Raw genomic sequence first — 27,163 nt, 5'->3', positions numbered from 1 at the left:
AATGCTGGTGGAACGCAGCAGGTCAGGCAGCATCTATAGGAAGAAGTATAGTCGATGTTTCAGGCCAAGACCCTTCCTCAGGACTAATTAAAAGAAGAGATAGTAAGAATGTCTTAGATAGATAGAAAGATAGGAATGTGGGTGGGGGAGGAGAAGTTCCAAAATGATAGGAGAAGACAGGAGGGGGAGGGATGAAGCTAAGAGCTAGAAAGTTGCTAGGCAAAGGGATACACAGCTGGAGAAGGGAAAGCATCATGGGACGGGAGGCCTAGGGAGAAAGAAAGGGGGAGGGGAGCGGAGATGGAGACCAGGCAAAGAGTGATTGTGAGAGGGGCAGAGAGAGGAAAAAGAGAGAAAAGAAGGAAAGAGGGAATAAATAATAAATAAATATATATATATATAAGGCATGGAGTAAGAAGGGGAGGGGAGCATTAACAGAAGTTAGATAAGTCAATGTTCATGCCATCAGTTGGAGTCTACCCAGACGGAATATAAGGTGTTGTTCCTCCAACCTGAGTGTGGCTTCATCTTGACAGTAGAGGAGGCCATGGATAGACATATCAGAATGGGATGTGGAATTAAAATGTGTGGCCACTGGAAGATCCTGCTTTCTCTGGCCGACAGAGCATAGGTGTTCAGCGAAACGGTCTCCCAGTCTGCGTCAGGTCTCACCAATATATGTAAGTCTGCACTGGGAGCACCGGCAATATATCACACCAGCCGACTCACAGGTGAAGTGTTGCCTCACCTGGAAGGACTGTCTGGGGCCCTGAATGGTGGTGAATTAGGAAGTATACAAGCAGGTGTAGCACTTGTTCCACTTACAAGGGTAAGTGTTGGGAGGGAGATCAGTGAGAAAGGATGGGGGGGACGAATGGACAAGGGAGTCGCATAGGGAGCGATCCCTGCAAAAAGCAGAAAGGTGGGGGGAGGGAAAGATGTGCTTGGTGGTGGGATCCCGTTGGAGGTGGCAGAAGTTACGGAGAATCATATGTTGAACCCGGAGGCTGGTGGGGTGGTAGGTGAAGACAAGTGGAGTGAGAGCAGATGTGCATGAAATTTGAGAGATGCGTTTGAGAGCAGAGTTGATGGTGGAAGAAGGGAAACCCCTTTCTTTAAAAAAGGAAGACATCTTCGTCCTGGAATGAAAAGCCTCATCCTGAGAGCAGATGCGGCGGAGACGGAGGAATTGTGAGAAGGGGATGGCATTTTTGCAAGAGATAGGGTGGGAAGAGGAAGAGTCCAAGTAGCTGTGAGAGTCCGTAGCCTTATAGTAGATATTAGTAGATAAGCCGCCTCCAGAGACAGAGACAGAAAGATCAAGAAAGGGGAGGGAGGTGTCAGAAATGGACCAGGTAAATTTGAGGGCAGGGTGAAAGTTGGAGGAAAAGTTAATGAAGTCGATGAGCCCAACATACATACAGGAAGCAGTGACAATGCAGTTGTATACATCCGGTATACCCAGATGAGCGACTGTACTTGTATACACTGGAATTTAGAAGGATGAGAGGGGATCTGATTGAGACATATAAGATTATTAAGGGATTGGACACGCTGGAGGCAGGAAGCATTTTCCCGCTGATGGGTGAGTCCAGAACTACAGGCCACAGTTTAAGAATAAGGAGTAGGCCATTTAGAACTGAGATGCGGAAAAACTTTTTCACCCAGAGAGTGGTGGATATGTGGAATGCTCTGCCCTAGAAAGCAGTGGAGGCCAAATCTCTGGATACATTCAAGAGAGAGTTAGATAGAGCTCTTATAGATAGCGGGGTCAAGGGATATGGGGAGAGGGCAGGAACGGGGTACTGATTGTGTATGATCAGCCATGATCACAGTGAATGACGGTGCTGGCTAGAAGGGCCGAATGGCCTACTCCTGCACCTATTGTCTATTGTCGATGTAGCGAAGGAAAAGAGGGGGATGGATACCAGTATAGGCTTGGAACATGGACTGTTCCACAAAGCCAACAAAAAAGCAGGCATAACTGGGACCCATACGGGTGCCCGTGGCTACGCCCTTAGTTTGGAGGAAGTGGAAGGAGCCAAAGGAGAAATTATTAAGAATAAGGACTAATTCCACTAGATGGAGGAGAGTGGTGGTAGAGGGGAATTGGTTAGGTCTGGAATCCAAAAAGAAGTGGAGAGCTTTGAGACCATCCTTGTGGGGGCTGGATGTATATAGGGACTGGACATCCATGGTGAAAATAAAGCAGTGGGGGCCAGGGAACTTAAAATCATTGAAAAAATTCATAGCGTGAGAAGTGTCACAAACATAGGTGGGAAGGGATTGAACAAGGGGGGATAAAACAGTGTTGAGGTATGCAGAAATGAGTTTGGTGGGGCAGGAGCAAGCTGAGACAATAGGTCTACCTGGACAGGCAGGTTTGTGGATCTCGGGTAGGAGGTAGAAACGGGAAGTGTGGGGTGTGGGTCAGATAGGAGGTAGAAACGGGAAGTGCCGGGTGTGGGCTGCTGTGATATACTGCGTCCGGTGCTCCCGGTGCAGCCTTCTATATATTGGTTAGACCCGACGCAGACTGGGAGACCGTTTCGCTGAACATCTACGCTCTGTCTGACAGAAAATACAGGATCTCCCAGTGGCCACACATCTTAATTCCCATTCTGGTATGCCTATCCATGGCCTCTTCTACTGTCAAGATGAAGCCACACTCAGGTTGGAGGAACAACACCTCCAACTGTCTGGGTAGCCTCCAACCTGATGGCATGAACATTGATTTCTCTAACTTCCGTTAATGTCCCCCTCCCCTTCTTACCCTATGCCTCAATCTATTTATTATTTTTCCCTTTTTTTCTTCTTTTCTGTCCTTCTCACAATCACTCCTTGCCTGCTCTCCATCTATCTCTGGTGCTCCCCTTCCCCTTCTTTCTCCCTAGGCCTCCCATCCCATGATCCTTTTACTTCTCCAGCTCTGTATCCCTTTTGCCAATCAACTTTCCAGCTCTTAGCTTCATCCCTCCCCCTCCTGTCTTCTCCCATCATTTCCGACCTCCCCCTCCCAAATCTCTTACTATCTGTTCTTTCATTTAGTCCTGCCGTAGGGTCTTGACGAAACGTCGACTGTACTTCTTCCTATAGATGCTTCCTGGCCTGCTTCGTTCCACCAGCATTTTGTGTGTGTTGCTTGAATTTCCAGATCTGTAGATTTCCTCGTGTTTGCGAACTTTAGTAATAGACAGCTTTTCATACAGATGATGTAGTTCAAAGTGCTTTACAATGGGACAAAATTACAAACAAGAAAATAAAAGACAAAGAGATGTTGGTTAAAAGCAAGGTTAAATAAATACATTTTAAGCTGGCATTTAAAAGTGTCAACTGAGTATACATCCCTTAAACACAAAGCACACTGCAGATGCTGTGGTCAAAGCAACACGTATAACAAGCTGGAGGAACTCAGCAGGTCGGGCAGCATCCATGGAAACGAGCAGTCAACGTTTTGGGTCACACCCTTCGTCAGGACTGAAGAGGAAGGGGGCAGGGGCCATATAAAGAAAGTGGGGGAGGGTGGGAAGGAGAAGGCTGGTAGGTGCCAGGTGAAAAACCAATCAGAGGAAAGATCGGGGGGGGGGGAGGGGATGCAGGGAGGGGATGGGCAGGAAAGGTGAAGAAGGAATGTAAGGGGAAAGCACTACGTGTAGTAGAAGAAGGCAGAATCATGAGAGAGGTGACAGGCAGCTGGAGGAGGAGGCAGAGTGAAACTGGGATGAGGGAAGGGACAGAGAGGGAATTACCAGAAGCTGGAGAATTCAATGTACATCCCTTATAGTTTTAGATATTGAATTCAGCAGTCTAGGAGGATCAAGTTCCAACACCATATACAATTTTGCACATGATGCCACTGTTGTGGCCCGTATCAAAAGTGGTGATGAATCAGCATACAACAGGAGATTGAAAATTTGGCTGAGTGTTCTAATCACACAATGTCAATAAGACCAAGGAACTGATTGTAGACTTCTGGAGAGGGAAACCAAATGAACGTCCATGAGACAGTACTCATCAGAGAATCAGAGGTGGAGAGGGTCCATAACCTTAAACTCCTGGGTGTCACTATCTCAGAGGACTTGTATTGAACCCATCAAATAAATATAAATGTGAAAGAACCACGACAGTGCCTCTACTTCCTCGGGAGTCTGCAGAAATTCGGCACGTCATTACAAACCTTGGCAAACTTGCACAGATGTGTGATGGAAAGTGTATTGACTGGCTACATTAAGTCCTGGTATGGGAACACGAATGCTTTTGAGCGGAAAATCCTACAAAAAATAATGGATGTGGCCCTGTACATCACGGGTAAAGCCCTCCCAACCGTTGAGCATGTCTACATGAAATGTTGCTGTAAAGAAGCAGCATCCACCAAAGATCCTCACCACCCAGGCCATGTTCTTTTTCCACTGTTGCCATCAGGTTGAAGGTACAAGTAACGCAGGATTCACAGTGCTAGGTTCAAGAATAGTTACTAGCCCTCGACCATCAGGCTCTTCAACAAAAGAGGCTAACTACACTCATTCTATTTCTGGTGTTCCCACAACCGATGATCTCACTTTAGGGACTCTTCACCTTGTTATTTCATGCTCTCGTAATTTACTGCTATTTATTTATATTTGCATTTGCACAGTTTGTTGTTCATTGATTCCGTTTACAGTTACTGTTTTAAAAATTTGCTAAGTATGCCTGCAGAAAAAAGAATCTCAGGGTTGTGTGTGGAACATGTATGTACTTTGATAATGAATTTTACTTTGAACTGATCTGGGATACAATCATGAGGTAAGAAGTCACCACATATTGTCTTAATGCAGCTTAACACATTAAAATTCAACACAAGAAAAAAAAAACCCGTGGAGCAAAAAACTAACTTACAGTATAAGCTTAGAAATAACAGGGAATCAATGCTTCCACCACTCAAGTTAAGCCTATCTATTTAAATCTCAGTTCATTTATCATTGATCTATATCTCATGGTAACCTCATTCAATAAAAATCTCCATTTTATTTGTTCCCACAGTCAAATGAAAATATGCTTTAATTTCAACTTCCCTTACTCAAAAAACGTATCTTGTGAATTGATAGGTTGTGAGTACAAGAAGACCACTTAAGACTTGGGGAAGGCTATTTCAAGTCAAGTCAAGTAACTTTTATTGTCATTTCGACCATAACTCGGGACTCTGCTGAGAAGAACAGGCCCCCAGTCCTTAGGGTCGCGTTGCCGATGGCCGTTGGCGGGGCTGTCTTAATACGCTCGGCAGAGAATGGTGCTTGGAGAAGCTGTGCCAGAGGGGATGGTTGTCGGCTCGGAGGTTCGACGGACTTGGAGTCCGCTGTGGTCAGGTCGCTTTCGGTGTGCGCTGCGTCTGTGAGGCTGGGTTCGACGGAGCTTTCATTGTGTGCTGCGTCTGCGAGGCTGAGTCGGGTGGCGCCATGGAAGTCCATAGCGGGGGTATTCCCTTCTGCCACCGGCGTGGGATGGAGAGTCTGTTGGGACCCTGGGGACTTGTGGAAACTGTGTGGTGATTTCTTTTGAACTTATAATCCTTTAACATTTTTGGACTATTTTTACTGTGCCCATAGTCTGTTTTTTATCAATAATGCTATTGTTTGCACTGTTGTAACTATATGTTGTAACTGTGTGGTTTTGTGCAGGTCTTGTAGCTTTAGTTTTTGGTCTTGTTTGTCTGGTGGATTTGGAGCTCCTTTCCAGGGAATGCGCTAAGATGGTAGCACGATATTAATACGCAGCAGCCTCTCCGGACTCTGGATTGGGGATAGCCAAAAGTTATGTGGATTTTCTGGTGTAGTCTGTTTTGTCATATGCTTTTGTGATATCATTCTGGGGGAACGTTGTCTCATTTTTTAACTGCATTGCATTTGTGGTTTCTAAATGACAATAAACTGAATCTGAATAACTGTTGGTACAGTACACAGTAAAAATAAGACAACATTTTTCAGGACCATGGTGTTACATGACAGTACAAAAACTAGACTGAACTACATAAAAAAAAAACAACACAGAGAAAGCTACACTAGACTACAGAGCTACACAGGACTACATAAAGTGCACAAAAGCAGTGCAGGAATTACAATAAATAATAAACAGGGCAATAGGGCAAGGTGTCAGTCCAGGCTTCGAGTATTGAGGAGTCTGATAGCTTGGGGGAAGAAACTGTTCAAGAGCTAAAGAACAACTCTGAACGAGGTTGGAGGCAAAATCAGATGGATGTCAACTCGGGCAGGATTTGCAGGCCATTATTTCTTATACAGCAAAACTTAACACCATGAATAGCAGTGATGCTTCACTCCCAGACAAGCTCACGCTTTGAAAGGGAGAATAAATCTACAGCCACGCGGATCCCTGCAGCACTCGGTAACCCTTGATCTCTGTCTCAGGCTGCCTTTCAAGAGGGTGAAACCTTGCAAGATGACAGGCTCCAATGGTGTACGTGGTAGGGCTCTGAAAACCCGTGCCAACCAAATAGTGAGGGTGTTCAAAGACATTTTCAATCTTGCATTGCTACGGTCAGAAGGTCCCACCTGCGTCAAAAGGACAATTATACCAGTACCCAAGAAGAGCGTGATGAGCTGCTTTACTATCGCCCAGTAGCACTCACGTTTATGGTGATGAAATGCTTTGAGAGATAGGTTATTGCTAGACAATAGACAATAGGTGCAGAAGTAGACCATTCGGCCCTTCGAGCCTGCACCACCATTCTGAGATCATGGCTGATCATCTACTATCAATACCCGGTTCCTGCCTTGTCCCCATATCCCTTGATTCCCCTATCCATAAGATACCTATCTAGCTCCTTCTTGAAAGCATCCAGAGAATTGGCCTCCACTGCCTTCCAAGGCAGTGCATTCCAGACCCCCACAACTCTCTGGGAGAAGAAGTTTTTCCTTAATTCTGTCCTAAATGACCTACCCCTTATTCTCAAACCATGCCCTCTGGTACTGGACTCTCCCAGCATCTGGAACATATTTCCTGCCTCTATCTTGTCCAATCCCTTAATAATCTTATATGTTGCAATCAGATCCCCTCTCATCTCCTTAATTCCAGCGTGTACAAGCCCAGTCTCTCTAACCTCTCTGTGTAAGACAGTCCGGACATCCCAGGAATTAACCTCGTGAATCTATGCTGCACTTCCTCTATAGCCGGGATGTCCTTCCTTAAACCTGGAGACCAAAACTCTACACAATACTCCAGGTGTGGTCTCACCAGGGCCCTGTACAAATGCAATAGGATTTCCTTGCTCTTGTACTCAATTCCCTTTGTAATAAAGGCCAACATGCCATTAGCCTTCTTCACTGCCTGCTGCACTTGCTCATTCACCTTCAGTGACTGATGAACACGGACTCCTAGATCTCTTTGTATTTCTCCCTTACCTAACTCTGCACCATTCAGATAATAATCTGCCTTCCTGTTCTTACTCCCAAAGTGGATAACCTCACACTTATTCACATTAAACTTCATCTGCCAAGTATCTGCCCACTCACCCAGCCTATCCAACCAAGTCACCCTGAATTCTCCTAACATCCTCATCACATGTCACACTGCCACCCAGCTGAGTATCATCAGCAAACTTGCTGATGTTATTCTCAATGCCTTCATCCAAATCGTTGATGTAAATCGTAAACAGCTGTGGTCCCAATACCGAGCCCTGTGGCACCCCACTAGTCACCACCTCCCATTCCGAGAAACACCCATTCACCGCTACCCTTTGCTTTCTATCTGCCAAATAGTTTTCTATCCATGTCTATATTTTCCCCCCAATGCCATGAGCTCTGATTTTACCCAGCAATCTCCTATGTGGGACCTCATCAAATGCCTTCTGAAAATCGAGGTACACTACATCCACTGGATCTCCCCCATCTAACTTCCTGGTTACATCCTCGTAAAACTCCAATAGATTAGTCAAGCATGATTTGCCCTTGGTAAATCCATGCTGGCTCGGCCCAATCCTATCACTGCTATCTAGATATGCCACTATTTCATCTTTAATAATGGACTCTAGCATCTTCCCCACTACTGATGTTAGGCTGACAGGACGATAGTTCTCTGTTTTCTCCCTCCCTCCTTTCTTTAAAAAGTGGGATAACATTAGCCATTCTCCAATCCTCAGGAACTGATCCTGAATCTAAGGAGCATTGGAAAATTATTACCAATGCATCCGCAATTTCCAGAGCCACCTCCTTAGTACCCTAGGATGCAGACCATCTGGACCTGGGGATTTGTCAGCCTTCAGTCCCATCAGTCTACTCATCACCGTTTCCTTCCTAATGTCAAACTGTTTCATTTCCTCTATTACCCTATGTCCTTGGCCCATCCATACATCTGGGAGATTGCTTGTGTCTTCCCTAGTGAAGACAGATCTAAAGTACTTATTAAATTCTGCCATTTCTCTGTTTCCCATAATTTCACCCAATTCATTCTTCAAGGGCCCAACATTGTTCTTAACTACCTTCTTTCTCTTCACATACCTAAAAAAGCTTTTGCTATCCTCTATATTCCTGGCTAGCTTGCGTTTGTACCTCATTTTTTCTCCCCTACTGCCTTTTTAGTTAAGTTCTGTTGTTCCTTAAAAATTTCCCAATCATCTGTCCTCCCACGCACCGTAGCTCAGTCATATTTCCTTTTTTTAATGCTATGCAATCTCTGACTTCCTTTGTCAACCACTGTGGCCCCTTTCCCCCCTTTGAATCCTTCCTTCTCTGGGGGATGAACTGATTTTGCACCTTGTGCATTATTCCCAAGAACACCTGCCATTGCTATTCCACTGTCTTTTCTGCTAGGCTATCCGTCCAGTCAACTTTGGCCAGCTCCTCCCTCATGGCTCCATCGTTTCCCCTGTTCAACTGCAACACTGACACCTCCGATCTGCCCTTATCCTTCTCAAATTGCAGATAAAAACTTATCATATTCTGGTCACTACCTCCTAATGGCTCCTTTACTTCAAGATCGCTTATCAAATCCTGTTCATTACACAAGACTAGATCCAGAATAGCCTTGTCCCCGGTCGGCTCTCATACAAGCTGTTCCAAGAATGCATCCCGTAGGCACTCTACAAACTCCCTATCCTGGGGTCCAGCACCAACCTGATTCTCCCAGTTTACCTGCATGTTGAAATCCCCCATAACTACTGTGTCATTACCTTTGCCACATGCCACAGAAGCTTGAAGGTACTCTGTCAATGATTCAGGAACAGCTTCTTTCCATCTGCCATCCAATTTCTGAATTGACATTGAACCCATGAACACTACTTCACTACTTTTTTTAATTTCTAATTTTGCACTATTCATTTAACTATTTAACATAGATATGCTTACTGTAATGCAGAGTTTTTCTGTAATATGTACTGCATTGTACTGCTGCTGCAAAGTGAACAAATGTCACAACGCATACCAGTGATATTACACCCGATTCTGATTCTGACTCTGATACCTGTACAGAGGCTTTATTGTTGAAGAATCCATTTGCAATACAAAAGAGTGGCATTTTAAACCCTATATTATTTTTTATTACACAATTATGATTAATTACAATTGTAGACCATAGGCCTTTGGATCAAGGGAACCATTAACATTTATTAGACCTGGTGTTAAATTCAGTGTTGGCATTGTTCAATGGATGTGTACACTGTTTATAGAGTGAATTCTATTTTGGGAAAATATTTATCTTAAAATTATACCATAATCCTGACATCATAAAAACAAATTTTCAAAATCATAAAGCACACTTTCAGGATGTATATTAATTAACAACAGTCAAACAGCTTGATTTGATTCAGAATTGAAAGCTGGTAGTCAACCAAGAAAGCAGCAAATAACCGTAGAGTGAAGATTTCCAACCGTTAAAATTACTGCTGCCATTCACTAAGACATTTGGTGTCTCCTGGATTGTTGGATGATGCATAAAAAAGGTAATACACTTCAGCAGGTTCTGCTCCTTTTTCAAAAAGGAATTGTAATCGGGAAAAATGACTGAATGCAAAACAGAACAGCAAGGTTAGTGCCATTTTAAAAGGCAGTCAAGATGCAATCCTGAACACTGGATACTACGATGCTTGCTCTCTATGATCATGTCCTCTTTCCAAAGCTTTAACAATTTTAATTCTTCTTTCCACAGTTTTTAAAAAGCCAAGCCAGGCCTAAACATGATTATTCATTTATTGAGTTGCTGCTTCCTTTTCTTTCGAATTGATAAACATCTACACCATGGGTTTGGTCTAGATCAAGGGTTCCCAACCTTTTCTATGCCATGGACAGCTACCATTGACCAAGGGATCCATGGACCCTAGGTTTGGAACCCCTAGTCTAAAAGATGTTATCTCCAAAGTATATTGTTTTTTTTTTTACAGCCAATGCATATTTAACCACTAATTATTAAAAGTAATGGGGTGTATGGGGTATCCAGGGAAAGGAAGTACCTCTGCTAAAGGGCCAGCTCATTCACATTTGATCCCCACTGGACACTCTGCTCTCACCTGTGGCTCTAAGTATCTACTTACATGCGACAGCAGCCACACCTTAGTACACTGCTTCGACAGGTGGGCTAAACCAGAAACAGGCAGTTGGTGGCCTCATTATCTCGGTGGGTTAGTGACATACCTGTCCTAGCATGCAAAGTCAGCTCTGGCGAGCTGAGTAAATGAGATTTAGTGAGATCCAACGGCCAAGAAGGTGGAGCCCAACGCTCCGTGGAAAACAAAGGGCACGACAAGGTCAGAAGACGCCACGGTCATCCAGTGCAACCAAGGAAGATCCCAGTTTGTGATGTTTGTTTGTACCACTGGACCTGGATCTCTGAGGTCCAGAGAGTGGAACTGCCCCAATCCAATGGCTTTTCCACTTTCAAAACTCTTCTGCACAGGCTTCTTGTCATCGTCAAATAATTTGGGCAACCACCATTAAAGGTAATGATAAAATAGTAGTTTAATTATTTGATCAGTATTCAGAATCCTGGACAAACAACCCTAAAAGACATTCACAAAATGCAACAGTGATGTTTTGTATTAGACTGATATAAATCAAGTCTGATTCACTAAAGAAAAATAATCTGCCATCTGACCCAGTCTGGCCTCCATGTGACTGAAGACTCTCAGCAAAGTGATCAACTTTAAAGTGCCTTTTGAAAAGATCATTAAGCCAGTCATTTCAAGAGTCAGTTAAGCTCTGAGGTCTCTTTTGGTATTTTTATAGCTTTAACTCAATATAAGGCAGAATAATATCTCTTATATTTATATATACGAATCATAAGTTTTGAAACTTCTAATTTTTAGGCTTTAAAATATTTCTCATCTGAAATGTGGTGAAGCTAAAATCATCAAATTTTCACCCCTTTTAGGTTTTCAGTTCAGATTGCAATCAGTCTTGCAAAATATTAATGAGGTAATTCAGGAATAAGCTAGTCTGTTAAGTTCATTTAATGAACTCATATTTCCTTCCATTGTTATCTGTAATTGGGCAGCAACACACCAGATTGCTAGGGGCAATTTAAGGTGAAAGTAATTTTGAACTATCAAAAGGCAAATAGTGTACTTTTCACCCTTGATTTAGTTTTATTCCTTCCACCACAGTTAACTTTCAGAGCGCAGCATTCTTTACAACGGCAGAAAATCAACAATTATTTGTACTTATACAGTAACACATTGCACAGTGCTTCACAGGAATCCCATCAAACTATCAAGCATGTAAAGAGACATCAGATTAGAGTGAGGTTTTAAAGAAAACCTCAAGAGGTAGAATTACAAAACTTTAAACCCTTGGCTTCTGAAGAGAGGGCTTCTAATGATGAAGCAATAAAACTGGGCATAATTAAGAAGCCAAAATAAATGAAAGGCTGAAATTTTGCTAACAATACTCATCACATCCGGCCAGATTAGCAATCTACATCCTATACCTTTTGAGCAAAAGGGTTCATATTAGCATTGTGAAGAAAAGCCTTCAACCTGTATATGTAAAGTCCCAAGTGTGACTGACAGCCTCGCTAACTGGGATTAGCACACAATTGTTTCACTACTAGAGAGCATTCTTTGTGGAGCTTGTCCAAACTACGGTTTGAACTGATGGAAATTACTGCAGCAGCACATTGTCTCATTAGCCTGTGATCTGTCACAGATGACAATTGCAGAATCATTATGGGAATGCCATCATTTCCAAGTTTCTCCCTGGCTTGGATGGATATCTTGATTATTTTCCACTGCTGCTGGGGTAATACCTTGAAATTTCACACAAGGAAAGCAGTTGTTCAAAATAGGGCTCAATTATAGAGTCAGAGAAGTACAACACAGAAAAAGACCATTTGGCCACTCTAGTGCATGCTACAACCATTTAAACTACCTACTCCCATTGACCTACACCAGGACCATAGCCATTCATACCCTACTATACATGTACCTATCCAAACTTCTCCTAAACACTGAAATCACATTCGTGTGCACCACTTGTGCCGGCAGCTCATTCCACACTCTCATGACCCTCTGAGTGAAGAAATTTCCCCTCATGTTCCCTTTAAATTTTTCAGCCTTCATCCGCGACCCCTGGTTGTAGTCCCACAGCAGAAAAAGCCTGCTTGCTATTACCCTATCTATACCCCTCATGTTCTTACATTATATATAGAGATATAATCATTTATTCTTACTGCAATTTTGGCTGGCCAATATTTTGCATACACTAAGAAAAATTATATTAAAATAAACTCAAAGTAGTAAGTGTATTAATTTCAATTTTACATTTTTCCATGGCAGGAAAGTGTCAGTAAGAAATATTTTTTGATGTTACATGGGACTGATTTCCTCTCTCATAATGAGTGCTTTGAGAAAATGGACCTTTGTAAGACAACACCTTCACCAGAGGATGAGGGGATTTCAGACAAAGATCACATGGTTTGAATATCCAGGCACAGGATGACTGACAGTGAGATCATTAAATGACCTAGCATTTCAGGGAAATGTCCTATATGCAGCCAGAAGCATTATAAAGCTTGCTGCAGTAAAACAATAGCTGCATATACAGTGTCTTCAACAGAACTGCAATTGAAAAAGAGCTTGGCCAATTACTTGTTTTAATTCTGTGGTTGAAAGGTGCTCCTTTGGGAAAAATATTTTGGATCAAAGATGAGCAGATAGCTCATCTACACTGACAGGAACTCCCTCTCGGGGAATTCCAAGAGGGAGGGGGAAAAATTGGTGTATGCAGCGGTGCACAATTTCATCTATAGTTAGCAGTCATTGTACTGGGGAAACAGAGAATCTTAAAATTAAAACTGGCCACACTACCTGCTCAGGGGGTTTACTGCTCTGTTCATCACTCTTGTCTACATCCCTCCAAGCATGAACGCCAAAGTTGCACTGTTAGAGCTTTACAGAATCAGCTCTCTACAAACCAAGCATCCAGATGGTCTCATCATAAATGAAGGAGACTTCAATCATGTTAACCTGCAGGATATTTTACCCAAATTCCACCAACACATCACCATGGCCACGAGAAGAACAAACAGACTGGACCATATTTATACGAACAGATGTGGTACTTGTAAAGCTATCCTACATCTTCATCCTGGCTTCTCTGACCATAATATTAATCCAAGCATACTCACCATTGCTGAAAATGGAGAAACCAGTCAGACGGACCATCACTAAATGCCCTAATGAGGCAACCTCTATGTTCCAGGACTGTTTTGAACAGACTGACATATGTTGAAGGAGGCCATCACTAATGGAGAGGACACAGATCTTGAGGAACAGGCCTAATTTGTCATCAGCTATGTGTGTGGACAATGTTGGCACCTCAAGAACAATCATCTCACAGCCCAACCAGAAGCCCTGGCTGAACGCAGAGATGCCTCCCTACTAAAAGTCCAGAATGCTGCCTTCAATTCTGGTGACAGAACAGCTCTCAGAGCAGCCAGGGAAACCTAAATTTAGACATCACCAGGACAAAGGCTGCCTACACACAAAAAAATTCAGGGAATACCTGTCTGATGCCAATCCCTGGCATGTGTGACTGGGCATCAAGGGCATTACAAACAGCCCAAGGAGAAAACAGCATCAACTGTGCCAGAAACAACTCCCTCCCTGACAATCTAAACAACTTTTAATGCACAGTTCGAGGCATGTAACACAATGCCAGCCACAAAAGCTAGTCCCCTCCCAGGTGACCAGCCACTATCTGAAACAGCAACAAATGTGAGAAGGACTCTGCAGAGAGAATAACAAAAGGCTAGACACTATTCCAGGTCAAGTAGTCAGGGAGTATGCACACCAGCTCATTGACATCTTCATGTACATTAACAGTTCACTCATCCAAGCTGCTGTCCCTACAGGGTTCAAATCAGACACCATCATTTCTGTACCAAAGAACTCTACACTTTCAGAACAAAACAACCACTGCCCAGTGGCATTGACGCCAATCATCATGAAGTACGCTAAATGGCACATATAAAAAACTCCATTCCTGGCACATTGGACACTCACTGGAGTTCATTCTGTATAATAGGGAAAGTTAATGTATCATCAATGCCAGTCTCAGTTACTGCATCATTTCTGCAGTGTATAAAGCATACACATAAAGAATATATGAAAAAAGCTGGTTATCAGCCTAGATACTGTAGTCAGATATGACAAAATTGTTTCCATTCCAATTATTTTGAAAATTCTTCTTCGGAAACATTGAGGTCCGCTGTCCAAATTTGAAGAGCTGATGTGATGGTATATGACATACAAGTAGTACAGAACAACTCTGTCTCTGGAATCAGCTTATATGTTGACAAGAAAATCTAACAACTCCTACTAAACTGCCCCAAACACAGGCAGAGAGGGATGATATTCATCACCAGGAAGCACAATAATTCCCTTTTCCTGAGTTGACTGCCCTAAAGGATACAGACACTCGAATGTGTCTCCCATAGGTGAATACCAAACCAACATGAAAGATAAATCTACTTGATTTCATTTTCATCAATCCACCTGCACCTAATGGATTCAGAGTAGGCCAACACATTGGGAGATGCATTTTGTTCATACTATGGTTTATGAAGGAATCTAACCTGGAGGTGACAAAAGAGTGGAAAGGGGATTTCAGGAGCTTTTGGAAAAAATCCGATAATTTTGCATTGAGTCTCTGTGATGAACAGAACATGAGGTGTGAAGCCAAAACTCTGGATGCTTGAGTTTTCTATACCCAGTTTAACAAATGAAAATTCACAGAAGGGAATTTGATCAGTTGAAAATCAGGACTGATAATGAGTACTGCATTTCCAATATTTTATTGAGGGAAACTTACATCCAACTTCAGCTCCTATACTCCTTGCAGCTCAAAACGTCTAACCCTCCTCACCCTTTTACTAACCACCGTCAAATCATAACGAAGGCATTTAGATAAGCACATGGACAGGACTATGAGCCAAATGTGGGCAGATGGGACTAGCTTGCTGGGCAGCACAGACAACGTGGATGAATTGGGCCAAAGGACCTGTTTTGATTTTGTATCCCTATGAGTCTGTCAAATTTTAGTTAGTTCTGCTTTAATGGGTTCTTGACCAATGGACCTTTGTCCCTTACCTTGAATTCTTAAGTGTATCAGCAAGACCATTATCACAGATAATTTGTTATCAGATTACTACAAGAAATATCTACCCACATACTGCGAATGTTACCTGATGCTTCAGTCAAGTAGCAGAAAGTGCTGCAATAATTTATGTTCTGCTTTGAGACTCTCTTAGACTTGTTGAAATCCACATTCAAAAGCAAATTGATGTTTTTTTTTCTGTGCAAGTGCTGCTGCATGGTGCTAACATGTGATTCTTATTAATGCTGCAATCAGGCTGAATGCAGAGCCAAATGGTTAATTTCATCTGAATGTAATCAGCAGACCAGAAAGAGACAAGCAGTTGGAGCTTGTGTTGTTACCACCCCACAGATTACCACTGCAGTCACTTTGTATTAATATTTAACAAGTGAGAAGAGGCAAAAATAAAGCACTCAATCTTCAGAATATCTATGTTGTGAAGCTATTTATTCTAGCTCAGTTCACTGGAGCAAACAATTTAGTAATGGTGAAATGCAAACTCTTTATATTAGAAATGCATTATCTGTCATATGTAGCTTCAATTGGATCGGTAAATTCTCAATGATAACTGAACATACATCTCCAACATTTTAAAATTAATAGAAACGTCTTGCTTTTTCTTTCTTTTTCAATCTTTTTATTGATTTTCATATATAAAAAAATAACATAACATAATATTAAATAGATTGTAAATACATTAGGCTTGAAATTGAATTAGTGATAAGATAAGGATATCTTATTAAAATATCAGTAAAAAAAACATCATATAATATTCAGTCAAACCTATATTGATTATACATGAAAAAGGATAATCATTAAAAGAGAGAAAAGAAAAAAAAATATAAAAGATACAAGAAAAAATATATATTGAAAAAAAAATAAACCTAAACTAACATGGGCAATAATAAAAGTTTATATGTACATGATAGTGTCAAGAACTCCGGAACTCCATACCAGAACAAGGATAAAAAGAAAAAAGGTCCGGAAGAGGTCAAATTAACTCATATGAAAATGTCGAATAAACGGTCCCCAAGTTTCTTCAAATTTAATTGATGGATCAAAAATAGTACTTCTAATTTTTTCTAAGCTCAGACAAGAGATAGTTTGAGAGAACCACTGAAACGTGGTAGGAGGGTTTACTTCTTTCCAATTTTGTAATATAGACCTTCTAGCCATTAGGGTTGTAAAAGCAATCATTGCTTTTTCATGGGTCTGGACAAAAAATATCTCTGAATAAATCAGTTTCCTGCACATTGCTGTTGAGATCATACACAGAATCAAAGCCACCAGCAGGTGATTCAACAGCACATCCAAGAAAGCTTTCTGACAGCTATCATTGCAACCTGTGCCATTTACACCTGCAACAGAGGTCCCCGCTGATAGTCAATGATACAAGAGTCGATTTAAAGTTTAAAAGCACAACTTCAACAGCCATTCTCATCACAAGCTTTTTGCTCATATTCTGCTTACAAGTGCACAAATTAAACTCTTCTAAACACTGATTACTAATGAGTTCAAGTAAGTTGGTGGCACACTCGGATGCAGCGGCTTCCACAGGGTCAACCAAAGGCGTTATATCTCTTTTAAACATTTTGTAATAGACAAAGAGAAATGTTGCTCCAAAGAGTGCTATATGAGGTCATTCTTGCCCTCAGCCATTAGGCTCTATAATGAGTCAACCTATAACCGGGGAAGTGATGACCCCCTCCTGTTAGACTGTCAGAGGTAACTTATTTTTTTTCTTTCTTACTTCTCTTCTAATATTTGTATATTTGGACTTGTAATATCTGTGGACTTGTAAAGCAACTGTGACACTGTAGTTTCCTTTGGGATCAATAAAGTATCCAACTATTTTGTGTTTACAAGCGTAAGAAACTGCTGGACATTAGGAACTTAAAGTACTGCAGATCTATCCCATCTCGTTGGTGGAGAAACTGAAGGCTGTTGCCGTCCATGATGCTGCCTTCAATAGAGGGGCATTGGTGCACAATGGAGGTATGCAGCCTATCAGCAAGTAAGCGCCTTAGTTGTTTTTCTTGTGATCTCAAGACCCTGTTGGACATTAGTGGTGTGCAATTCTGCAAGCCCAATTCATTGGTTTGTTGGCAAATGGCAGGGACATACAGTAGGGGAATTGTATGGCCTCCGTCGTAGCAAGTACTAGATCTCAAGCTGCGGTGTCTTCTGTATGCAACCGAGGCACTGGAGTTGGGCGCGGCACTGGAGTGCCAGAGGTGGTGTTGGTTGGTGTCCGTGCATCCCCCAGTGTTCACTCAGCAAAAGACAAGCTGTATAGTGTTTGACTGTAGACTGCTGCAACATCATGGACTCGGAATATATTTTTTGTGTGACTGTATTTTACTGCAATATTATGTGTGTTTGCTATCATATATATGCCTTGTGCTGTGTATGACTATTAATATTCTGTTTTGCACCTTGGCCCTGGGGAAACATTGTTTCATTTAGCTGTATTCATGGGTATTCACATATGACTGAATGACAATTAAACTTGAACTTGATTAAAGTACAAATCAAGGAAGCTGCCTGATCTCTTGAACACTTTGAGGAATTTCACAGCATTTTGCTCCTTTATTAACAGTTCCATTCCAGATATAATTTCTAACTCTCATAAAGAGCACTGCAAAGGAACACAGTACTCTGGAATTACCAATTTCATCTTGTTATGTCCAAACATAAACATGCACACATAAGAACTAAACTTCATAAACATTGAAGGAATAAAGGTTCATTGCTGACCATATCGTACAAGAAGAGTACCTACTTGTTGGTCTCAAATATCTTCGTGGCACTAGGAGTACACAGACAGACCCAACAATGAAGCTTTATAAAGCAAGCGTGTAATCACAATGTCTGAGAGAAAACCAAATGAGAAACAAAGAATAAAATTATAATTTTATAATTACGAATGCTGATCTCAATCATTTGTAAAATTTCTCTTATCCTACTTCTCTTATCAAAAGCACCACCAGGTCTTCTTTAATGAATATTATTTTCATTTCATTAGTGTTTTGATCGTCAGATATGCTGACCTCTGTTTCCTTGCATGTAACCCATTTTGAAATATGAACCAGTAAAATGATTCTTGCTCATTGTTAAAGACTGGGCAAGTGGCCATTTGAGAGCATTCTTGATCATAATATGGGATGGTGTTACATGCAGGATTGAGAAGAACAGGGATGATTACAGAAGTGAATTACTGCTGTTGTTCTGAAGGCTTGATTCCACAAATAGTTTTCAAATAATCTCTTGTCTTATTAAGGCTGTATTGGGCAATCTAGTTACCATATTTATCAATATTTGAGACTATACTTTGAAACGATGCATACCAAATTTCACAAGTACATCAATGACTTTAAGGGACTTTGTAAAGTCTGAAGGACAAAAATAGTGCCTCACTGATGTGAACTGCTTTCTTCCTGAAAATATCACACATGGCTAGGAAAATACAGTTTTAATGTGGTCACATTAATCAACACAAATTAGGTAGAATAAAGAAAGGATTACTGTAGGATTAATACAAAATATGTGGTTAATTGTCAGCACTGATTTGGTGAATCAATGGGCCTGTTTCTGTGCTGTCTCTTCTTAGTGACATTACACAAATAAAATCTGTGAACAATTTCCAGATCTAATCGAACTGGATTAGACCCTAAATTCATACAATGATTGTTAACAACACTGGAAGTGACATTCAATGAAAAGTTCTACATTTGGACTGCAGTACAAGGAATAGCAATGTTCTATTTGAAAATGTATGGGGTAGGCATATACAAGCGAAGCTCAAAGGAACATGCTTATAATAAATTTAAAGAATGTTATCACTGCCATTTAAAGAACACAAAGCAATAATCACCTTCTTAAGTAGTTCTTTGGGATTGAAGAACACCTTCCTTCCATTGGATCTGAGAGTTGTGAGGTGACTGATAGGCCAAAATCTGCCTCCATTCCATTGATTCAGTCTACACTTCACTTGGGAAAGCAACCAACATTATTGAAGGACGTAGAAACTCTGCTAGGGCTTCTGGACATGGACAGCATCGATTATAACTGACGTATCAATGACAAACTCCGCCATTTTCATCCCTTTGCTGACCAGTGAATTAACTATTGTTAATTGTGGTAATCACTGGCTGCATTTGCTTTCATAATTTTCAGAATATTCCATCAAAGATTAACAAAAGAGTACAATGGAGAGTAATTGCTATAATTTGTTTAATCCCTTTGTGTTAAACTTCTTTGTGGATACAAAACTAGATTTTCGTAAAGAAATTAGAAAGGACATAGAGACTGGCGGGAGTATTCCGTGGGCTCCCTGAACAGAGGCAGCACTGTTGGACAGAAATTTGATGGGTTAACACAATTATCATCATAATTTGTAATCTTCACATAGATGAGGTAAATTAAATTGTCCAAGGTACTCTTCTTCAGTTTTCAAGAGCAACGCATTGTGATCTACATGAGGAGGAAACTATTTTACATTCAGTCTGATGAAATGAGACAAGATTAATGTGTAATTATGTAATAAGGGATCCCTTTGAGGAATATGACGTAGGTGTTGTTCTGACTGCAGCATTCTATTGCAATAAGTCTAAAACAAAAGTCATAACGTTGGAGGAGATCTATGTACGAGCAATAGGCAAGGGTAGAACTAAGCCATTCAGAAGTGAGGTTAGAGAAAGACCACATCTACAATATTCTCTTCTGAAAAATGTAGCAGAAATGAAATTGAGGAGAATGAATGCTGTTACAATTGAGTTTGGCTGGAATTCCTTTCAGAAGGATGTCTGAGGAGCTGAATGGTCAGCAGTTTTTCCTCGTCTCCTTCTATTTAATCTCATTAAGATTCTTTAGCCCATTTGCTTAATTTTTCTGATTCCCTTTGAATGATGGCTTATCCCACTATGTTCTCACATGGTCAAATTATTAAATTGATTGTTATTGTTGAACTTTCCTTTTGTATATTTATGAAACTCTAAGTTACTGCCTCTGAAGGAATTTCATTGATCAATTAATCACCATTGCAAATGTGTCTTAAAGCAGCTGATTGATTTGTTATTCTGTATGTCTCTAGTTTCTTTACAAGTCATGTCAAATTTCTTTTAACTTATCAGGTTTCTTAGTGGACAGTATTTATCCACTAAACTAGACTGTCTGCTAGAAAGAATACATGACAGACAGTGTGTTGGCTGAAAAACATTACTGTCTTCAAAGGTGTGCTTGTGTATTGAACACAATGGTGAATTTCATTGTCTATGTCTGCTTTTTTTTCCCCGAGGGCTTACTTCCAAGATGTGAGAAATGGTCAAATTTCCAGCATCACTTGAGAAAAAAGGTGTTTAAAAATTAAGATCTCAGACCAGGCAGAAAAGTCAAGCCAAATAGCAGCAATCCCTTTCTTCCAAATGCCCTGAACCCAATTACCTCAAACAGGTTGAGGAGTGAGGAAATGATGAGTCAGAGAAGTTCTCAGATCCTCGGGGTGGGGGGAGGGGGAATGCAATATTTCCAAACATCTCCTGGGAATCTCTGGCCTGTGAAGAAGAAGTCAAGATGGTACTGAAAACCTTGAGTCCATGCATCAACAGCACACAGAACTGTATAAATTTTAGAAGTGACACACCGCCTCACAAACTACTCATCTGTGTATTTGATGACCACCTCCCACACTGCCTGTATGACATTAATACAGCAAAAATTACTTGGATTATTGTCACATGTACAGATACAATGAAAAGCTTTGTTTACATGCCATTTAGCCAGATCATTCCAAACATACGGTGCCTTGTAAAAGTATTCAGCCACCAGCCCTTTGTTCACATAAATGAGTATTACAACCAGCCACAAGCAACATGAAGACAAGAAAGTGACAACCTGCAACCACCAAGAAAGACTGTTCACCAGCATAAGCCGGTTGTTCCAACCCAAATCCTACAGGTAATCATCTGCAAGAAGGTGTTATGGAGAGCCAAAACCAATGCCTATTGGTCAGCTGACAACCTATCCCAAACTGACTTACACTATTTCATTGTAGTTCCAATCAACATCTTAAATGTCACATCAGTAGTTTTAGGCAACCAAACACAATGCAATGTTAACTGATTTATTAGTAAACTTACAAAATTACGAAGCATTATAATGTTATATGAGTTGCAGGTTCATCTTTAGCTGTTGAGCAAACCCAACTTGAAGTTGTCTCTGAAAACTACTACCCACATTTCTCCTATGGTATCGAGGGAGCCAACGCCACCATCAAGAATGATTACAGTGTCACCACACACCTGCACCTTGGCAAGTTTAATCTCCTGGCTGTACCTGTACTCCGGGATTATAGGCAAAGACTTAAGAGGGCAACACCAGTGGTGAAGACTTTCAAAGTATGGTCAAGGGAAGTGGAAGAATGCCTTACTCATCACGAGCTTCATCAAGCCCTGCAAGGAAGAGTGTGCGTCTTAAAGAACATATCAAACATATCAAATCCAAAGCTGTAGAAGAATTGGAAGATTTGCAGTCTGCTGAGGGCTAATATGTACAATTTAAGATCAGTAATCCAGAACCATACAAGTAGTCCATGTAAGACCCAAGGAAGACCATCCTGAGAAGAAAAAGGCAATTCTGTGTGAAGTTAAAGACACAATCGAATGCACGTTATTATTGCCTGCAAGATGAAATGGCAGCAATACTTTACTCCATGAATAGCTCAATGTCTTTTATGCATACTTTGAAAGCAAGAAAAAAAACTACACCAACACAAATCCTCACAGCTTCTGGTAACCCTGTGATCTGTCTCGGAGGCTGATGTCAGAACATCCTTCAAGAGGGTGAACCCTTGTAAGGAATGGTATTGAAAACCTGTAGGCCAGTCAGATGGAATGCTTAAGCATATCTTTAACTTCTTGTCTTTGCAGTCAGAGGCTCCCACCTACCAAAAAGGGTGTCAATCACACCAGTGCCCAACAAGAGCAGAGTGAGCTGCCTCAATGACTATCACACAGTTGCACTCACATCTACTGTGATGAAGTACTTTGAGAGGCTGGTCATGGCTGGAATTAGCTCCTGCTTGAGCTAGGGCTTGGACCCATTGCATTTTGTCTACCACCATAGCAGGTCTATAGCAGATGCAATTTCATTGGCTCTTCACTGGGCTTTGAACCACTTGTACAACAACAACACTCCTGTTGGATTGCTGTTTATCGATAACAGTTCAGCATTCCACACCGTTATTCCTTCAGTACTAATCAACAAGCTTCAAACCCTGGGCTTCTGTACCTCCTTCTGCAATTGGATTCTTGACTTCCTCATCAGGAGCCACACTCTGTATAGTTGGCAAGAACATTCCTCCTCACTGTCAATCAACAGAGGCGCACCTCTAGAATGCACACTTAGCCCACTGCTCTACTCTTTCTACACTCATAACTGTGTTGTTAGGCTCAAACACCATCTATAAATTCTCTGATGACACAACTATTGTTGGCAGAATTGCAAATGGTAACATGGCGGCATCAAGAAGCAAAGTAGCACACACAAAATGCTGGAGGAACTCAGCAGACCAGACAGCGTATGTTGGAAACAGTACAGTCAACGTTTTGGGCCGAGACATCAACTGTACTCTTTTCCATAGATGCTGCCTGGCCTGCTGAGTTCCTCCAGCATTTTGAGTGTGTTGCTTGGATTTCTAGCATTTGCAGATTTTCTCTTGTTTGTGAAGAAGCAAAGTAGATCAGCTGGTTGAGCAGTAACGTATAACAATAATCTAGCACTCAACATCAACAAGACTAAGGAATTAATTGTAAACTTCAGGGTGGAGGAGTGGGGAGAATAAACAGCAGTCCTCATTGAGGGGTCAACAATGGAAAGGGTGAGCAACTTCAAGTTCCTGCACATCTCAGGGGATCTATCCAGGATCCATCTTATTGACGCAATCATAAAGAAGACATGCCAGAGGCTAAACTTCATCATTAGTTTGAGATTTGTATGTCACCAAAGATAGTAGCAAGTTTCTTTTTTTTTGTAGAGCATTCTGACTGGTTGTATCACTGTCTGGAATGAAAGCTCCACAAAATAGGAATGAAGGAGGCTGAGAGGGTTATAGACTCAGCTAGTTTCAAAGGTACAATCCTCTCCACTATCAAGGATGCCTTCCAAAAGTGATTCTTCAAGAATGTGGCATCCATCGTTGAGCACCTTTACTACTGAGGACATGCCTTCTTCGCATTACTACCAGGAGAGAGGAGCTACAAGAGGCTGAAGATTTTAGGAACAGCTTCTTCCTCACTGAAGTCAGATTTCTGAATAATATATGAATGCAACATCGCTATTCGACTTTTGCACTATTTAATTAAGTTATTGTAACTTGCTATGCCTGCACTGTACTGCTGCCACAAAACAACAAATTTCACAATTTATCATGGTCACACAATAAATCCAAGTCTGATTAATGTTCACTTGATATGCAAATAATGAAAATTGTTCGAAATAAACGAAGGCACAAGGATAGATTTTTTATGATTAATGCAATACATTTTGTTGAAGCATTATTAGCAAGAGCTTGTTTATTCAAGGGCTGATCAATTATGCCATAAGGAAAGCAAAAGATTAAAAATCAGTGCCTTTTGAAATCTAACAGACTGGATGCAATTAGAAATATGGCAACTCCCTTTCAAATAAATATGGCTAAATATTCAAAACATCATCTGTACTTTTCTCCATAGATGCTGCCTGACCTGCTGAGTTCCTTCAGCACTTTGCTTGGATTTCCAGCATCTGCAGATTTTATCGTTTCTGTGGTTAAATTCATTGCATTTTTAGTACAATCTCAAGATGTGGATATCACCTAGGAGGTAAGTATTTATTGAGAATGCCTAGATGTCAAGAAAGATCTACGAAGAACTTGGAAAACTATTAATTATTACCTGAATAGCTTAATAGTCTGTTTCAGTGGGCATTTATGAATAAATCAATGTGAAACTGGAGTTACAGAGGCCAAAGAGGTTAAGCAAGCACACTTCCTTTCTTAAACGATATTACAGAGCTAGTTTATTTTTTGATACACTGAGTCTCATGTCATTTTTGAAAGATAATAACTTTCTTAATGTGAATTCAAAATTTTCAAAGGACCATGAATTTAAATTTCCATTCCCTGACCTATTAAATAAAGCCCTGTGAAAATATTAGCTCAGCTGCCTGACCCCTATGCTGCAGCACACAAAAAGCATGCTCTTACACCATGGGTTCCCAACCTGGGGTGCGAGATGGAATTTCAGGGGGTGCGACAAAGTGTGGCTTGTGACCTTCAGTTACGAGTCACGAGTCAAAACTCAACCAGCTGCCGGGGTGCCTTGAGAAGTGGTAGTAACATTTGTCCCAAGCACACTCCAGTCTCCCGCTGGCCGAGTCAAGAGAGACGTAAACTCACTCCAGTCTCCCGTTGCCCGAGTCAGCACTGAGGATTCTCATCAGTGTTACCTGGGAAGTTACACCTCAGAGTTGAGGAGTCTTATCAATGTTAGCTAGGTTACACCTCAGAGTTAAAAATCATCTCATAATGCCAAAATCTTTATACATCCTGAATCAACCATCGAGTAATAACTTCGCGTTAAAACCAAACCCGCAGACAGAAGGTAAATTATTCAATTATAAAATTTTAAAAAGCCGCATTTTGATAAAAAGCAGCTGAAGTCATTCATTTGTATTTGTCTAAATGCATTAAAGAAGTTTTTGAATTTCAAAGTTTTTTTTCTTTTAAAAGGTTTTTTTCTTGAATCATTGATAATTTTGAATTGTGGTAGTTGAGGAGGTATCCTGGTTAACACCGAGGACTTTGAATTGTGTGATGGGAGTTTAGAAATAGGTGTGTAAATTCAGTAGAGAGTAGCCTAATAAGTCACGTCGCGTCCCTGTAGCACTTCCACCTGATGATTTATCTTGGCGTAACCGCAGATAATATCGTAATATAATATTCAAAAGCATATTTCTCGTGATACTTTGCTATAGGCGTGTCTGGTTGAGTAAGGCGTTCATCCCTGACTTAGATAGTTTTTCTCATATTAGTTCATATTTTTCTCTTTACCCTTAACCCTTCATCGTGTCAAAAAGAAGGAAATGGAATGATGACTATGTGTGCTTTGGTTTCACTTGCACAACAGGAAATGATGGCTTGCAAAAACCCCAGTGCATTCTTTGTAGCGTTGTGTTTTCCAACTCAAATCTGAAGCCATCTGAGCTTCAAGAGCACTTCAAGAACAAGCATGGCGGAGCTGATGTTGAAGGACATGATGTTGGGTCATTGATAATCAAAAGAGCCCGTTTTGATTCACAAGGAACTCTTCCAAAATTAGGTTTCATTTCTGTTGAAAAACCACTACTTCTTGCTTCATACCAAGTGGCATATAAAGTGGCCAAATCCAAGAAGCCCCATACAATTGCAGAAGATCTCATCAAGCCGTGTACACTAGAAATGGCAACAATTATCTTAGGCAAAGAAGCATGAAAAAAAAGTTGAACAGGTGCTCCTATCAAATAATGTCATTCACAACCGAATCAGTGATTTGAGTGAAGATATTTTGGACCAAGTCATCTCAGATGTCAGAGCTAGTCCTCTTAAAATCTCTATTCAGTTGGATGAGTCAACTGATTTCTCCAGTTATAGTCAACTCATCACATTAGTGAGGTATGTCAATGATGGTGCTGTGAAGGAAGATTTCCTGTTTTGTAAAGATCTGGAAACAAACACAACTGCAAAGGATGTGATGCAGCTAGTGAAAGACTTCTTTCCAAACATGATTTAGATATCAAAGTCATTGGTTCTGTGTGCACTGACGGACACCTGCAATGCTTGGAAATAAATCTGGCTTTTCTGCATTGATGAAAAAGGAGATCCCAGACTTGCAAGTTACCCATTTTTTATCTTCATCAGCATGCTTTGGCATCAAAAACATTGCCTCCAAATTTGAAGAAAGTCCTTGATACTTGTGTGAAGAACATCAACTGGATCAGGGGGCATGCTTTGAACCATTGCATCTTCAAATCATTTTGTGAGGATCTGGGAAGTGAGCATTCAGTTTTGCTTTTTCACACAGAAGTCCGTTGGTTGTCACAAGGACAAGCTTTAACCTGCTTCTTTGAACTGCGGGAAGAAATCAAAGTTTTTCTGGAGAAGCGTGAATGTGATCTGGTTGGGGCAACAGAATCACAAGAATTCGTCCAAATGCTGGCTTACTTAGCTGACATTTTCACTCGTATGAATGACCTGAGTGTTTCTCTTCAAGGAAAAGGGATAAACATATTGAAGGTTTGTGAAAAGTTGAATGCCTTCAAAGAAAAGTTACATCTTTGGCATTGAAGGATGGAAAGAGGCAGTCTCTCAAATTTTCATTCACTAGAAGAGATGGTTGATGATGCTGGATCCATAACTCCTACTGTGTGTGAAGAAATAGTGGCTCATTTGGAAATGCTGTCAGGATCATTTGATGGATATTTTGCTGCTGGAGACCTGAAGATTTCAGAACAATGGGTCATGAATCCATATTCCTACAATTTGGAGAAAATGTCAGATGATGAAGAGCTGAAGGAAG

At 41.0% G+C, this 27,163-nt stretch overlaps 1 protein-coding gene across 1 annotated transcript in view; it reads right to left on the bottom strand.

Annotated features, from left to right (window-relative positions):
* Positions 1–27,163, bottom strand: part of LOC132404473 (phospholipid-transporting ATPase VD-like) — a 134,519-nt gene that overhangs the window by 72,422 nt on the left and 34,934 nt on the right. Inside the window, exon 2 of the mRNA XM_059988632.1 lies at positions 18,355–18,443. The gene's annotated coding sequence lies outside the window, so the exon portion shown is untranslated. The remainder of the gene's footprint in view (positions 1–18,354; positions 18,444–27,163) is intronic.

The sequence above is a fragment of the Hypanus sabinus genome, chromosome 14 (genome assembly GCF_030144855.1).
Source record: "Hypanus sabinus isolate sHypSab1 chromosome 14, sHypSab1.hap1, whole genome shotgun sequence".
In the NCBI taxonomy this organism is placed as follows: Eukaryota; Metazoa; Chordata; class Chondrichthyes; order Myliobatiformes; family Dasyatidae; genus Hypanus; species Hypanus sabinus.
This window is presented reverse-complemented; position numbering and strand designations above follow the sequence as displayed.